General features: G+C 42.7%; 1 protein-coding gene across 1 annotated transcript in view; it reads left to right on the forward strand.

Moving 5' to 3' along the window:
- The first annotated feature begins 1,188 nt into the window (after positions 1–1,188).
- Positions 1,189–15,635, forward strand: part of LOC134529146 (putative fatty acyl-CoA reductase CG5065) — a 218,543-nt gene continuing 204,096 nt past the window's right edge. Inside the window, exon 1 of the mRNA XM_063362916.1 lies at positions 1,189–1,302. The gene's annotated coding sequence lies outside the window, so the exon portion shown is untranslated. The remainder of the gene's footprint in view (positions 1,303–15,635) is intronic.

Below are 15,635 nucleotides of genomic sequence, written 5' to 3' on the forward strand. Positions count from 1 at the left end.
AAAGAAAAATTTAAATGGTAGAGAAGATGAAAAGATTTAAGGTTTAAATTGTAATTTTATTTTATGAAGTTATATATGTAACTAGTTGTAAAATTGCTGGATTGTGGGTTGTTGAAAAGGCTTAGGAAGTTAAGATTTGTCGAAGTCCTTGAGGATAAACTTTATACTACAGCGACGTGAAGCATGGTGCAGGAGCCAGATACGGAATAGATGTTGAATTGATGAAGCTACCAGACGACTACTGGTAGTACTGTGCCATCATCGGGACGATGGAGTGTAGCAGGAGTGTTCCATCTGGTGTTCGTGTACTGCCTACATCGGTATACATTTCCAGGTATTAATTTAGAGATCACTCTACCAAAGGACCGGTTATATAAAAGAACTTCTATAAGGTTGATCAGTTGGTTGAGGTATGGAGAACTGTAAATTATAAAAGAATTTCTATAAGGTTGATCAGTTGGTTGAGATGTGGAGAACTGTAAATTTTTACTATTTATAATTATTTAACCTGGAGTCTTACTCCAATATACCTAATCATTATTGCACTAGTGAAGGGCCCTTTGTTTATAATAAAATAGTAAGTAAGAAGTCAGTCAATTACTAGTAAGGATGAGTAGTAGTTTGATACCCGTATGATTGCCATTTGTTTAATGTCTTATTTTAGTTGTTTTATCTCCATTTGTACAGAGGAAAAAAACTCCGACTGATTTAACTAAAGCTTGGCAAATATAAAATATTTGTTTATTCAATATTCGTAAAATTAAAATAATAATTTATAGAGTATTGATATTCAATTTAGGAAATGAAACCAAATATCTAATTATTAACTCTGAGTACCACCTACCTTGAGCATACGATTTGGTATAATATAACTAATATCCCAAAATCCACTAAAGGGAGTTGTACAACGAATTCACTGAATTGCCCGGTCCCTGTCAATCTTCAACATGAAGCAGATGTGTGTGTGCTTCAAGTCTGCTTTGCCAACCCATGGTGGTGTGTCTGTTCTGTCAACTATCAGCTGCGATGTCCGCAGAAGCAGTTGAGGACATTCCTGGAGGGGGGGAGGGGGTGTTCCTTCACCCCTCCACCCTCTCGGCGGGGATAACGAGCACCCTACCCCCCCTCCCCTTCCTTCGTCGAGGGAACACTGCTCGCCATGACGCAAGCTCGCGCGAGAGTCAGCGCTCAGTGCGAAGCGAGGCGGCGAAGAGTCAGCACTGCCGCGACGCGACCCGGCCGAGGGAGACACTTTCTCCGGAAGGGACACTTTCTCGGCGTGCGGGGCTGCGGCCAATAGCGGTGAGTGCCTGAGGCGACCTCGAGCAGGAACCAACCTGCTCCGTCGCAGGGCTGAACTCCCGGAACTCAGTTATTCACAGACAGTGGCGACACCGGGATTTTTTCCGGGGTGGACGGGGGAAGTGGTATCTTAGAAAAACAAAATTTGAAATTATTTAAAATTGAAATAGTTTATTTAAAAAAATTCATTCACAGTCACCAACAAACTAAAATTTTAATTACTAAAAATAATAAAAAAAATATAAGCAGAAATATTTATCACTAAATCCCTAAATAATTTACTAAATGATTAGATTTAGTTAATTTCTACTCAAGTAATTTTTTCGTTGGTAGCTTATGTAAATTAAATTTTTTATAAAATAAAATTTTAGCCGTTCTTTAAAATTTTATTTCACTTGAGTAATGCTCTATTTAAATTTACGTGACGATTTTTTGCATTTTTTATGCACGTGTATTACAATTCCGTTGCCCTAGGAGTCTGCGAATTCAATTTGCAAATTGTTCAATATATTTTTTTATGTAAATTTAAAACGATGTTTTTTTTTATAATTGTGTATTTGGCACCAGAGATGAGGTACAGGGCATGTGAAGTATTTTTACAAAATTCTATATTTATGCAAATGAATAAAACTTTGTGACATGATATTGATTTTTAGAATGTTCGGGAAATTTCTGGGGATAAAATAAATGGGTGGTAGGTAATGACTAAAGGCCGGGAAAATTCGCGAATTCATTTCGTGATTTGACATATTTCAAATAAATATACGTTTGTGCTTCTTCTGCTGCTGGTTCACTGTTAATCTGGAGGAATCTTGGCTGGCTAGACACCATCAATCAAAGAAGTGTCGCATCACAAATCACCCGGCTGAGACGCCTCACAGGTCAGCAGCCAATGAGCAGGCGACGTTTGCCCAAGTAGGCAGAGAATCGTGGAGTCTACCCTGGAGGTCATTGAACCCGCGAATTTTCCTAGTAATGATAAAACAAGCTTTTAAATAAGGAGCATTTTCTCTGGACACATAACACTGCGAAGGTAAAAGCGCGAACAGTAGCGCGCAAATTTGAATTGCGCGCGCTTAACGGCACTGCTCCATTGGCTGAGAAGAGGCGCGATCGCAGCGCGGTTGAGTTCAAACGCTACGCGGGAAGGAGGCGTCAAGAAAGGTGCCGAAGTTTAGCGTAAGCCATGCCGCACGCACTAGCTGCCAGCAGTCTCGCGTGCAGCATTAGTGGATGGTTGGTTGCGGTGCGTTCACACGTTTGGATTCGGGAGATTAGCGCAGCGAGGACCGTTAGTGAGTTCGGCGCTGAGATGGTTTTTTTTGACAAACAGTAACAACATGGCCGAAATTACGTTTTCGCAGGGACGGCCGCCATGCACATGGTATGCCGGGAGGCGAGAGGAATTGCAGCATGAGCAGTGCGCATTTACCAAAAGGGGCTCCCACAACAAATTTTATGGACAACACAATGACGAAAACACCGATGAACACAGTAGGTTTCCTATGACAAAACATTTCCGACGTTTCGGGAACTGGCATTTTTTTCCCATCATCAGTAGAGCCACGGAATTTTCGATCATTCATTTAGTCGCAAGCTAGAATGCAAACCTCCACACTGTCGCACTGTGTTCATGATTGGACCGCAGTTATCTAGACACGCCCCTCTACGACCGTGAGCCAACGATATCCAGCTAGGAGAGAAGTAAGCGAATCCGATAGTGCCAAATAACAAGGATAAAATGTTCTCGCTAAGAAATAAACCAATGGGAAAGTAAACATGGGTCGAGCACACCTATAACTTTGAATTATATCCTGAGGCCAGAGGAATCCGCAAAATTTCCGGGACTCTAATCATCAGGCATTAACAGACAAAAATTGTTTGAAGTACAAGAATACCTATTGTTATTTACTTTGTCGTTTATTTACCGAAAGGCGCTTTCACAACATGAGTGTACCGATCAGGAAGACCTTCGTACGTCTTAACCATAAACGTCTTATCCCGGCTCGTCCCTGCTTCCCGCTGAGCGTTTGAAGGCCACTGCGATACGATCGCGCGTCCTCTCAGCCAATGGAGCAGTGCCGTTAAGCGCGCGCAATTCAAATCTGCAGTCATTTGGACACGCCCCTCCTCTACGACCGTGAACCAACGATGCCCAGCTAGGAGATAAGTAAGCGAATCAGGTAGTGCCAATAATCAAGGATTAAAATGTCTTTGCTAGGAAATCATCCACCTGGAAAGCAAACATGGGTTGAGTACACCTTTGACTTTGAATTATACCCTGAGGGCAGACGAATAGACGAATACGCGAAATTTCAGGTTTTTTTATCCGTGCTGCGCGACAGCCACGGTAAACACGACCTCACTCTTCCGGCTCTGGAAGCCAACTGGCAAGTCACAACTAGTTAAAACATGACACTCACTATCTCAACGGACCAGGCTATCGTGCTTTTTATTCAAATAGATGCAGTGTCAGCAGTTGCTGCTATAAAAATTCATGCACCGTAATTTTTTTGTTATCAAACCTCGTATATAATATTGCTGTGAAGTTCAAAAGTATGATGGCCTACTACAGCAAAGTTTTAGGATTTCGTAATTTATTTTTATTTGAGTGTCCTTTATTTATCGTCGCTCACATGCAAGAATTCAAAACCCAAACCAAAACTAGAAAATACAAGAATAAATCATATTAAACAATAAAGTAACAGGTTAGACTGGTTTTGTGAGTCAAGTAGCCTACTCGTGTATACCATCACAGTGGTGACGCAAAACATTTTTATTTTATGTTGAACGTTTACGAGCTATAAAGTTTGAATCAGAAATCTAGAAAACAGATGATTAATAAAAGTCTAGCCTTGAGAATTGCATTATTTTTAGAGGCAGATATTTTTGCAATTTCTTTCTTGCAACTGGCGGCCGTGTGCAACAGAATACATTGTTTTGTTTGGCCAGGCTGTTCAGGACACGTTTGCTTCCGCAAAGAAATTAATAAAGCTGCGATTCGTGTGCTGACAGTAGACATGCACTTGTAAGAAGCTCAACCAATCACAAACCACAGACTATGCTAATGTGTAGGGGCATGCATATTTCGCGAAAAGATTTCGAGACTAGATGAAAGTTAAAACACTGTAGCATCGTCTGTGTTTCGTGATTGGGAGAGTTTCTCCCAGGTACATATCGATTGTAACCAACACCAATCACAGTGATTCAGTGCGGAAGTAAACGCGTCCTGAGTGGCTTGGTCAAATAAGGCAAAGACTTCTCTCGCAGACGGCCGCCATTCACAAGGAAGAAACCACAGGTGCGGGTATACCTTGTTGCAGTCTAATAAGTGTTCAGATCTTTTCGCGAAAAATTCCTGCCCCTACTAATGTGTTAAAAAGTCTTGAAATAATTTCGCAAAATATATATCCGCTAAGTGTTCTATTAGACAAAAATTATTTACTAGATCTAGAGTAGGTATTTCTGAGTAAAATAAATATAATAAAAGATCTAAGCATAAGCAGCTACCACACATTTTCAGAACAATAGTTATTTGAGCTGCTAGGCAAATAATTCTTATAAGGCGTGACTTAAAATATATTCTAAAAGATCAGAAAAAGTCGTGGTTTCAATAACCTCTAGGGTTTAATTCATAGTCCTATGTACACTCAGGAAAATGTCCTATGCTTAGGGGCAGGCATTTTCGCGGAAAGTTCTGAACACTTATTAGACTGCAACAAGGTATACCCGCACCAGCGGTTTCTTCCTTGTGATTGGCGGCCGTCTGCGAGAGAAGTCATCGCCTTGTTTTACCCAGCCACTCAGGACGCGTTTTATCCGCACTGACTTAATGTGATTGGTGTTGCAACAATCGACATGTGCCTGAAAGAAATCCACCCAATCACGGAACACATACGGTGCTACATTGTTTTGACTTTCAGCTAGTCTCGGAATCTTTTCGCGAAATATGCATGTCCCTAAAAATTCATCTCATACAGCCATGCGTGGTCCTGTGGGTTAGGATATTTTCTAGTTTGTTATGAATTTCAAAGAATGAACAACTCTTTTAATTTATTTTACATATGAAAGTTTAACTCGTTATCTCTAGAGACCAGAAGATTTCATGGATTATTTTGATTTCACTCTGGAATTCACAGTTCTCTTTATATTATACCCACATGTGCTTTACTATTAGTAGATTCCTTACCGTAGAACCACCTCGTCTTCAAAATGGGTCCAATGGCCTGTAGTTGACTGGTCCGCAATTGTGAGCCAATCGTCGAAGCAGTAGAGAGGTATGTATATTTGCAGTTTACCATGCGACCAAAATAATTTACGAAATTTCCGTATCTATCAATGGAGACATGGTATATTTGCGCTATTTCCTGGTTCCAGGCTAGGCTGCATAAACGTGTGCAGAATCAAGTCGATGTCACATTTTCATTGGCTGTAGCCACATCTTAACTTCTCTCCGGATCGCACGTGATTTGGTCAGCTGATGTTATAGGTGATTGTCGTTGTCTTCGGGTCATTCAGGGCGTGTCAAATAACTCGTGATACTGTTATAAGTAGAGACCTGCCAAATTCGCGGATTCATTCGGTGATAGGCTAGAATTCAAACACATATACCTCTTAGATAATTTTGCTATCTGCTTACTGTTCATCTGGACGAACCTCAACCAGTTATAAACCTTCAACCAAAGAAGGATCGAATCACAGACAAACCAGGTGAGACGACTTACAAGTCGGCAGCCAATGAACTTGCGTTATTTGCCCGAGTGTACAGGGGTATGTGCAGTCTATCCTGAAGGCCATCGAAACCGCGAATTTTGCAGGTCTCTAGTTATAAGGTTCATTTGGGTTTCAAAACCTTTGCAATCAATATTGTCTTCAAAACAAATCGCGACTTGTTTAGAGTTTTTATTGGCTCACATTATATCCGGGGAACTGTGAGCCAATGGGAAACACTAAACCAAGAAAGTGCCGAATTACGGACAACCTAGTTGAGACGTCTCACGCGTCAGTAGCCAATGAACAGGTGTCATTTCCGCGAGTATTTAAAGGACTGTGGAGTCTATCCTAGAGGTAAATGAATCCGCGAATTTTGCAGGTCTCTAGTAATTTGAGTATATTTCGAGGTGTAAAGAATCTACATAATAATAGTAGCTCTGTTTATCACAACTTTTAACACAGGCTCATAGTGAAGTCACTGACTTACAGTTCAGTTACTTTAATTTCGTGGATTTAAATAGCAATTTAATGTTTTTAGGGAAGAATAGTAGTTCCATATCTTAAAGTCTTATTGAAAGTGCTACGTTTAGGATAGCCAACCACGAATTTTTTCCTTTTCTCTTATGAATTTTACGAATACGTTTTGGAGTAAAAGTAACACATTGATATTTATAACTATTTGTAGGGAATGGAAACATTCACTATTCAGTGACCTCCAGGATAGACTCCACAATCCTCTGAATACTTGGGAAAATGTCACACATTAATTGGCTGCTCACGTGAGCATGTCTCTTCTGGGTTGTTTGTGATTCGACACTTCTTTTTCTTAAGATTTCCCACTCACTCAGATTCATCTACGTTCAGAAGCAGTCCAAAGGTGTAATTAATCTAATTTTATCCTGTCCCGAAATTAAACCGCGAATTTTTCTGGGCTCTAACGTTTTTACAGCGTGAAGCGATTTGCGCATGCAGACAAGTCACTGGACAGATGAAATTTTGGACTCGTAATTTGGCGGAAGGATAGAGGAAGAAGACTTGAAAAATTGATTCCAAAAATGTTCGTTTGAATATGAACCAAATGTAAGGTTTTCCATACCTGGAACATTTCGAGTTCGAACATTTACTTACAAGAGAAAACGCGCTCCCTCTGTCGTTGCGGCATGTAACGGTAATGTGGTCCGACGTTTTCCCAAGCCTTGCACTGCGTTTTTACTTTACATTTCTAGGAAGACGTTCGTGCAGTTAACCACTGCCATTCGTGCCAGCTTTCTCCTGTTTCTCCGACTCGTACCAGGAACCTCGTGCCTGCTTGATTATTAGAAACAGCTCCTGCATTGGTCAAATCACTTTCTACCGACTGCTGTAAAAAATATTTCTGTGCTTTTACAAGTAAAGCCCTTGGAAATTCAGTTACCAACGATATCACTTGTAAAAATACAAGGCAGAGCTTTCTACAATTTGTAATTTTGCAAAGCTCTGTCTTGCACTTTTACAAGTGACATCGTTGGCCACTGGTTTTCTAAGATTTTCCTTGTAAAAGTAAAGAATTATTTTACAGTGTGGTAAAAATTGCCTCAAAAACTTTCATTACAAACATGTTAACTAAATTACATTGTTAAATCGCTTTCATCCTGGCAAAGGACAGCAATAATATCTATTAAAACCAGTTTTAGTTTAATTTACGTAAACGTAAATGTAATCAACAATATATTAATTATCGTCAGTTAAATTTTGTTTCATACTTCAGTATGTAGTTTTGGTCACTAAAACACAATGAAAAATATCTTTGTACTTTTACAAGGAAAATCCTTGGGAACGCAGTTGCCGACGACAACACTTGTGAAACTGCAATGCAAAGCTTTGTACCAATTGTTACACATCATTTAAGTTGGGGCTGTACAACAATTTCATTGTAAATAACAGAGAAAGTAATTAAGATAAATCACTGAACGCCTGGTTTATGATAAACTGGCGAATTTTGTGGTTATAGCAAAGTTATTTCAGTGAAATAATTAGGGGTGGTAACACGCCACAAAAATACGTGGCGAATTAAGGTATTTCTCCAGATCATTTCAAGGAAAATATTGTTGCTACAGTAAAAACATTTTTGGTGGTTGTATAACATTATTCAATTAAACATAATCCAGACTTTCAGTGTTCCACATTAAAAATATTCTCTGTTATTTGCATTAAAAATGTGGTTCGGACCTGACTTAAAAGATGTATACCAGCCTTGGGAAGAACTTTAGACCGTAAGCAGTACAACTGTTTTCAACTTATTGTTACGATTTACTGCGGGTTCGTAAAGGCTAGCCCAATTAAAGATTTTTATCACACACAGTTTTATTTATTGCCACTATTTACATTACTAGCTAATAATCGAAAAATGCCAATTAATCAATTGTACTTAAAAATAAAGTGTTGCTTCCTCCAGTCACTCCTTTCTCACAATGCACACGCCTCGCTGGGCCGCACCTCTGGCGCAACTCTCGCCGCAGCACCCCTCGTGGTCCTGCGTCGCAGGATTTCGTCGCCGCACTCCGCCGCCGCCGTCGCACTTCCCCTTCGCCGAGATCCCACTCGACGCCTCGCTCGGAACTTCGCTCGGAACTGAACTCTTCGCCCTGGAACCTTCGTCCAGGGACTTCGCCACTCTATCGCCCGGAAACTCCGCCGCGGTAAAACTCCTTACTTCTATCTGAACTCCACTCACTCCCTGCCCTGGAACCTTCGTCCAAAGACTTCGCCACTCTGCCGCACCCACGGCACTATCGCCCCGGAAGCTCCGCCGCGGGAAGGCTCCCGCCTGAACTCTCTCTGAACTCCCTCTCGAGGCCGCCGTCCTCATTTTATATCTTAGCCGCAATTTCCAGATCTCGCGAGCGTGGCTGGGGCCAGTCGCGTCATTCCACGCCGACACGACGGCAGAAATCTCTCGAAACACGAGAGATAGATGCGGCGCAAGCGTACAATGAGCGTAACGGGACACAGCGTAACGGGACAATGTGCGTTACGGGACACTTTTTCGTGCGTGCAGCCGGCATTCATCGATTTATTAGACGTTTTCACGTCAAAATCCGTATATTTACTGTAATTTCTATCACTGCAGTACTCCCGACTCCGAAAGGCACTGACAATTCACCAATTGTTTTTCTCCAACTTTATTTGAGAAAAAAAATGTAATATTAGACCAAGTATGACTTTCCGTTGCCTTCATCAAGTAAATATGAACAGATTAATTCAATTTTTTTTTTAAATCCTGCCACACTTTCAAAGACTAATGTTGGACGAGCTTGTTCCAAATTTTAAATTTGACTCTTATTTAAAACTAAAAATAATGGATTACATTTCTAGATAGCAAATTAAATTTTTGGAAATATTTGTTTTAATGTTAGTGCATTTAAAAAATATAATTAATTTTCTGTGATATAATTTTTGTAAGTTATAGATACGTCAGGAACTTTTTCAGATAAATTATCTGCAAACGACTTTAATATCAGCATTATTTTAAACTCATTAATTCTTTAAGATATTATTAGGGACACCTGTATTTCGCGATTTCATTTCATGTCAAGGTATTTCACAAAACACGGTAGCTTTTTCTAAGCGTCATGGCTAGAGACCTGCAAAATTCGCGGTTTCGATGGCCTTCGGGATAGACTGCACATACCCCTGTACACTCGGGCAAATAACGCAAGTTCATTGGCTGCCAACTTGTAAGTCGTCTCAGCTGGTTTGTCTGTGATTCGATCCTTCTTTGGTTGAGGGGTTATATCTGGTTGAGATTCGTCCAGATGAACAGTAAGCTAAGCCAATAGCAAAATTATCTAAGAGCTATATGTGTTTGAATTCTAGCCTATCACCGAATGAATCCGCGAATTTTGCAGGTCTCTAAATATCAGTAATGGCTAGAGACCCGTAAAATTCAAGGGTTCATTTCGTGTTATGCTAAAATTCAAATAATTATACCTTAGTGCTGCTTCTGTCATTGGTTCACTGTTAATCTGGAGGACTGAGGGCCAATTAGAGACCCTCACTCATAGACATGTCGAATCACAGGCCACCCAGTCGAGACTTCGCACAAGTCAGCAGCCAATGAACAGTTGGCATTTGCCCGAGTATGTAGAGGATATTGGAGTCCATCCTGGAGGTCATTGAAACCGCGAAATTTACGGGTCTCTAGTAATGGTCAAATGGCAGCCCTCGACATTGCTTCGTGTCCGCTTATAGAATATTACAATAAAGAGATATGATCTGTAGGGGCAGGCATTTTTCGCGAAAAGATCTGAACACTTATTAGACTGCAACACGGTATACCCGCACCTGTGGTTTCTTCCTTGTGATTGGCGGCCGTCTGCGAGAGAAGTCGACGCCTTGTTTTACCGAGCCACTCAGGACGCGTGTGCTTCCGCTCTACTGTGATTGGTGTTGTAACAATCGATATGTACCTAAGAGAAACACAGATGGTGCTACATTGTTTTGACTTTCATTTAGTCTCGAAATCTTTTCGCGAAATCTGCATGCCCCTACTGATGTGTCAATCTATCCTGTATAAGTAGTGATTGGAAATATTCGCGGGTTCAGTGACCTTCAGGATTGACTCCACGATCATCTGCATACTTGGGCAAACGTCGCCTGTTCATTGGTATCTGACCTGTGAGGCGTCTCGACCAGGTATTTTGTGAATATATATACTTCTCTGATCGAGGGTCTCTAATTGGCTAAGATTCCTCCAGATTTACAGTGAACCAATAGCAGAAGAAGCACAAACGTATAATTATTTTACGCTTTATCGTATCACGAAACGAATCCGCGATTTTTTCCTGTCTCTATGTATTACTAATACATAGAGACAGGAAAAAATCGCGTATTAATTTCGTGATAGGCTGAAATCCAAACACGTGTACAATTCTGCTGTTTTTGCTATTGGCTCGAAGTTTAACTTGAGCTCTCTGGGCCAATGAGAGATTATCGACCAAAGAATCATCGAATCACAAGCTACCTAGTGGAGACGCCTCACAAGTTAGCACCCAATGAACCCACGTGTTTGCTTTAAAAAATGCAGAGGATAATGGAGGCTATCCTAGAGGTAATTGAATCCGCGAATTTTTCCGGTCTCTATGTATTAGACGTGTCTTTTTTTGTGTACATGTGAAAACGTTTTCTGCGTCCTGAGTGGTTCGGTCAAATAAGGCAACGACTTCTCTCGCAGACGGCCGCCAATCACAAGTGAGAAACCGTTGGTGCGGGAACACATTTTTTCAGTCTATTGGGCGTGCAGATTTTTTCTTTTTTCGCGAAAATTGCCTGGCCCTATGTATAGGGACTGGAAACATTCGCGTATTCAATGACCTCCAGGATAGACTCCACGAACCTGTGCATACTCCGGCAAACGTCGCCTGTTCATTGGCTATTGACTCGTGAGGCGTCTCAATTGGGAGACTCGTGATTCGATACTGCTTTGACTGAGGGCCTATAATTGGCACACACTCCTCCAGGTTAACAGCGAACCAATAGCATAAATTCCATAAAGGTACAACTATTTGCATTTCAGCATAACGCGAAATGAATCCGCGAATTTTTCCGGTCTTTACCTATGTATAGGGACACCTGTATTTCGGGAATACATTTCGTGTCAAGGTATTTCACAAAACACTGTAGCTTTTCTCCTGTGGTTATTGGTTGAGGTCGGGGAGAGGTGTCGTCCCGCTCTTGACGGGGCCAATGAGAATGTGGTCACCGTACTGCTGCACCCTCACAATTTGCCATGACTCTTAGAAAAAGCTACAGTGTTTTGTGAAATACCTTGACATGAAATGAAACCGCGAAATACAGGTGTCTATACCTATGTAAAGTTTGAAACTGGGCCATTCTTCTACGGACACCCTGCGAGGCGAAACTTCCCACGGCGACAGCGAGTCCAGCGGAGAGCATGCGACTGTAACGTGACGTCAGGACGGTGAGGGGTGTTGCGTCGGGAGCCGCGTGCCTCGGAGAAAGGCTTTCACCCGCGCCTTGCGACAGTTCCGCGGGTCTGACGCGGCGCCAAGGCTCGCTGGCAGCGCGTCCCCGCGTCCCGGACTTTCCAGCACGGGCCCCGAATACAGATGCACACCGGAAACATTTCCCCGCGGCCCGCCCGGTATCACATTCCTAGGATTCAGCCCACTGCAGGTCGGGCCGAACCCGACCCTGCGTGCAATCAAGCGTTTCGAGTGTGCTCACTGGTAGGGGCATGCAGATTTCGGGAAAAGATCTGAACACTTATTAGACTGCAATAATGCATACCCGCGTCTGTGGTTTCTTCCTTGTGATTGGCGGCCGTCTGCGAGAGACGTCGTTGCCTTGTTTGCACGAGCCACTAAGGACGAGTTTGCTTCCACACTGAATTAGTGAGTTTGGTTGTTGTAACAATCGACGTGCACCTCAAAGTAACTCACCCAATCACGAAACACAGACAATGTTACAGAGTTTTAACTTCCAGCTACTCTCGGGATCTTTACGCGAAATTTTCATGGCCCAAGCAATCAAGCGTTTCGAGTGTGCTCATTGGTAGGGACCGGAAAAATTCGCGGATTCAATGACCTCTAGGATAGCCTCCATTATCCTCTGCATTTCTCAAGTAAACACGCGTGTTCATTGGGTACTAAAATTGTGAGGCGTCTCCACTGGGTAGCTTGTGATTCGACGCTTCTTTGGTCGATAGTCTCTCATTGATAGGGACAGGAAAAATTCGCGGGTTCAATGACCTGTAGGATGAACTCCATAGTTCTACGTACACTCGGTCAAATGTCACTCACTCATTGGCTGCTGTCTTGTGATACGTCCCAACGTAGCAGCCTGTGATTCGATACAGCTTTGGATGAGTGTTTCTCATTGGCCCAGAGTCATCCAGGTGAGTTGTGAGCCAATAGCAGAGGCAGCACTGAGGTATAACTATTTGTATTTTAGCCTATCGCAAAATGAATTCGCGAAATTTTCCGGTCTCTACTCATTGACCCAGAAAGCTCCAGTTAAACTGCGAGCCAATAGCAGAACCAGCAGAATTGTACACATGTTTGAATTTCAGCCTATCACGAAATGAATCCGCGAATTTTTCCGGTATCTACTCATTGGACACACCCTTTGGAGGGCTGACGGTGATTTGCCCCCCCCCCCCCCCCCCCCTGTTTATAACATACTTAGTCCCGTCGAAGACATGTCCAGAGCGCTGTAGTCATATCATTTGGGCGTATAAGATTAGGCCTGAGACTCCGTTAGGTCCCTATTTAACCCAGACTACCCCTAAAACACAATACACTTCATGATATAAAGTTTTGTCAGGCCAAGAGACTGTCGACAGGTGTTCCGGCAAATCTTTCAAGAATGAAGGTGACAGCCGTGCCCACAGAACAGAAAAAAAAATTCCTGTACTTTTCAAAAGATTCCTTTGGAAACCAGTTGCCGAGAGATAGTTTGTTGTACTACAAGAAAAAAAAATTGTAACTTTGTACAACTCATGGATATGATTTATTTCGCATGAGAGAATACTGAGTATTTCTTATGAAAATTGGGTGCATAATTACAAATTTTAATTGATGTTTCATTTCAAGCATATGTTTTCGAACCATTGAAAATAAAATTTAACATTTCGACTTTATTTCCTTGTATATTGCTTATTATGTGCGCGGCTAATACTGGGAAGCTATTCAGGGAACGGTTTACGAATTAACTTTAACCATCAGAAGTAATGGGACAACACATAGCGTGAATGCGCGTGGTGAGAGTCCGAACCCAGTGTTACCGCGAACACTATTATGTAGTGGCACAACTGTGTTTCACGTAAACGTACAAATTTTATGAACATCCGTAATTTTAAATATATTTCCGTTCCATTCACAATAATCGAGCCCGCCCCGACGCCAGTGTCGAGGCAGCGCCTCCCCGCGCGGTCGAGCTGCACATGCTAAGGGCGGAATTCATAGTGGTGATGTAAGCAATACTTGAAAAAAGTACTGCTTATATGCATGCTTAAGTATGGCATTAAATTCATAGCGAACAAAAAGAGCACTGCTTATTAGGACTACTTCAAGTAATACTTCACGAAGCACTGCGTCAAATAAGTACGGCTCAATACGAATTCACAGTCATGAAATAAGTATGCCTTGTTTCGCAAGTATTCATAATCAAATAAGCCATGTTTATCCATTGACATAAGTAATATTTTATGAAGTCAGCTATCTAGGTGACTCAAGTACCGGTACGGATTTGTTTGTTGCAGCTAATAGGTAGAGACCCGTAAAATTCGCGGGTTCGTTTCGTGTTATGCTAAAATTCAAATAATTATACCTAAGTTTTGATTCTGTCATTGGTTCACTGTTAATCTGGAGGACTGAGGGCCAATTAGAGACCCTCACTCATAGAAGTGTCGAATCACAGGCCACCCAGTCATGACGACTCACAAGTCAGCAGCCAATGAACAGTTGGCATTTGCCCGAGTGTGTAGAGGATATTGGAGTCTATCCTGGAGGTCATTGAACTCGCGAATTTTACGGGTCTCTAGGAATAGGTTATGTAAGGTATTAATTCCCGTTAATTTTTCCATATTGTTACGATCGCGCTTGGCTGCAGTGCTTGGCATCGTCGCGCTCGTTCGTGCTGTCTGCGCTCCCTTCCACCCGCATCCTCTCCCTGGTATCTCGTGTCATACTATCTCGCGACATACTGACCGTCGCAGCGCGCACCTGCCTCAGATCGAGTTACTTAAAAGAGGCCGCACTGCGGAATAAAAGGACTCAGACATGTTTATCGGCGCGTTTTGTGGGAACCCGATGCTTGTTGCGTTTATCGGCGTTCTTTGAGCAGCCGCCGCGTCCTTCGAGGACTCACGACGCGTTTCTGGGCATTTCGACGGTGAAGGTCGCGCGATATCTCGGAGACATGCCCGATTGTTCTGGACGGGAACCCAAGGGCTATATAATGAGGTTGGGCCGACCTTCGAGTTCAGTTCAGTGGGGAGTTCTCCCGCGGCGGAGTTTCCGGGCGATAATGCCGCGGGTGCGGCAGAGTGACGAAGTCCTTGGACGAAGGTTCCAGGGCAGAGAGTCTGAGTGAGTGGAGTCGGGAGTTCTCCCGCGGCGGAGTTTCCGGGCGATAGTGCCGCGGGTGCGGCAGAGTGGCGAAGTCCTTGGACGAAGGTTCCAGGGCAGGGAGTGAGTGAGTTCAGTGGAGTCGGGAGTTTCCGGGCGATAGAGTCGCGGGCGCGGCGGAGTCCCGAGTGAAGTGGCGAGCGAGTCGTCGAGTGGGATCTCGGCGAAGGGTGTGACGGCGGCGGCGGAGTCCTGCGGCGGAGACCCACGAGGGGTGCTGCGACGAGAGTTGCGCCAGAGGTGCGGCCCAGCGAGGTGTGTGGAACGAGTGACTGGGGAATAGACATTTCTTTAAGTGTAGTTAATTATTTGCCATCTTAGAAGATTAATTGTAAGTGATGTAAGTAGTGGCCATCAATAAAACTGTGTGTGTGAAATAAAATCTATTAATTGGGCTATCCTTTACGAACCCGCTGGAAAATCGTAACAATATATTAAATTAAAATTGAGAGAGTAAACAAATTCAATTTGGGGAAAAGAAAGGAAACAAAT

Source organism: Bacillus rossius, chromosome 2 (assembly GCF_032445375.1).
Source record: "Bacillus rossius redtenbacheri isolate Brsri chromosome 2, Brsri_v3, whole genome shotgun sequence".
Classification (NCBI taxonomy): Eukaryota; Metazoa; Arthropoda; class Insecta; order Phasmatodea; family Bacillidae; genus Bacillus; species Bacillus rossius.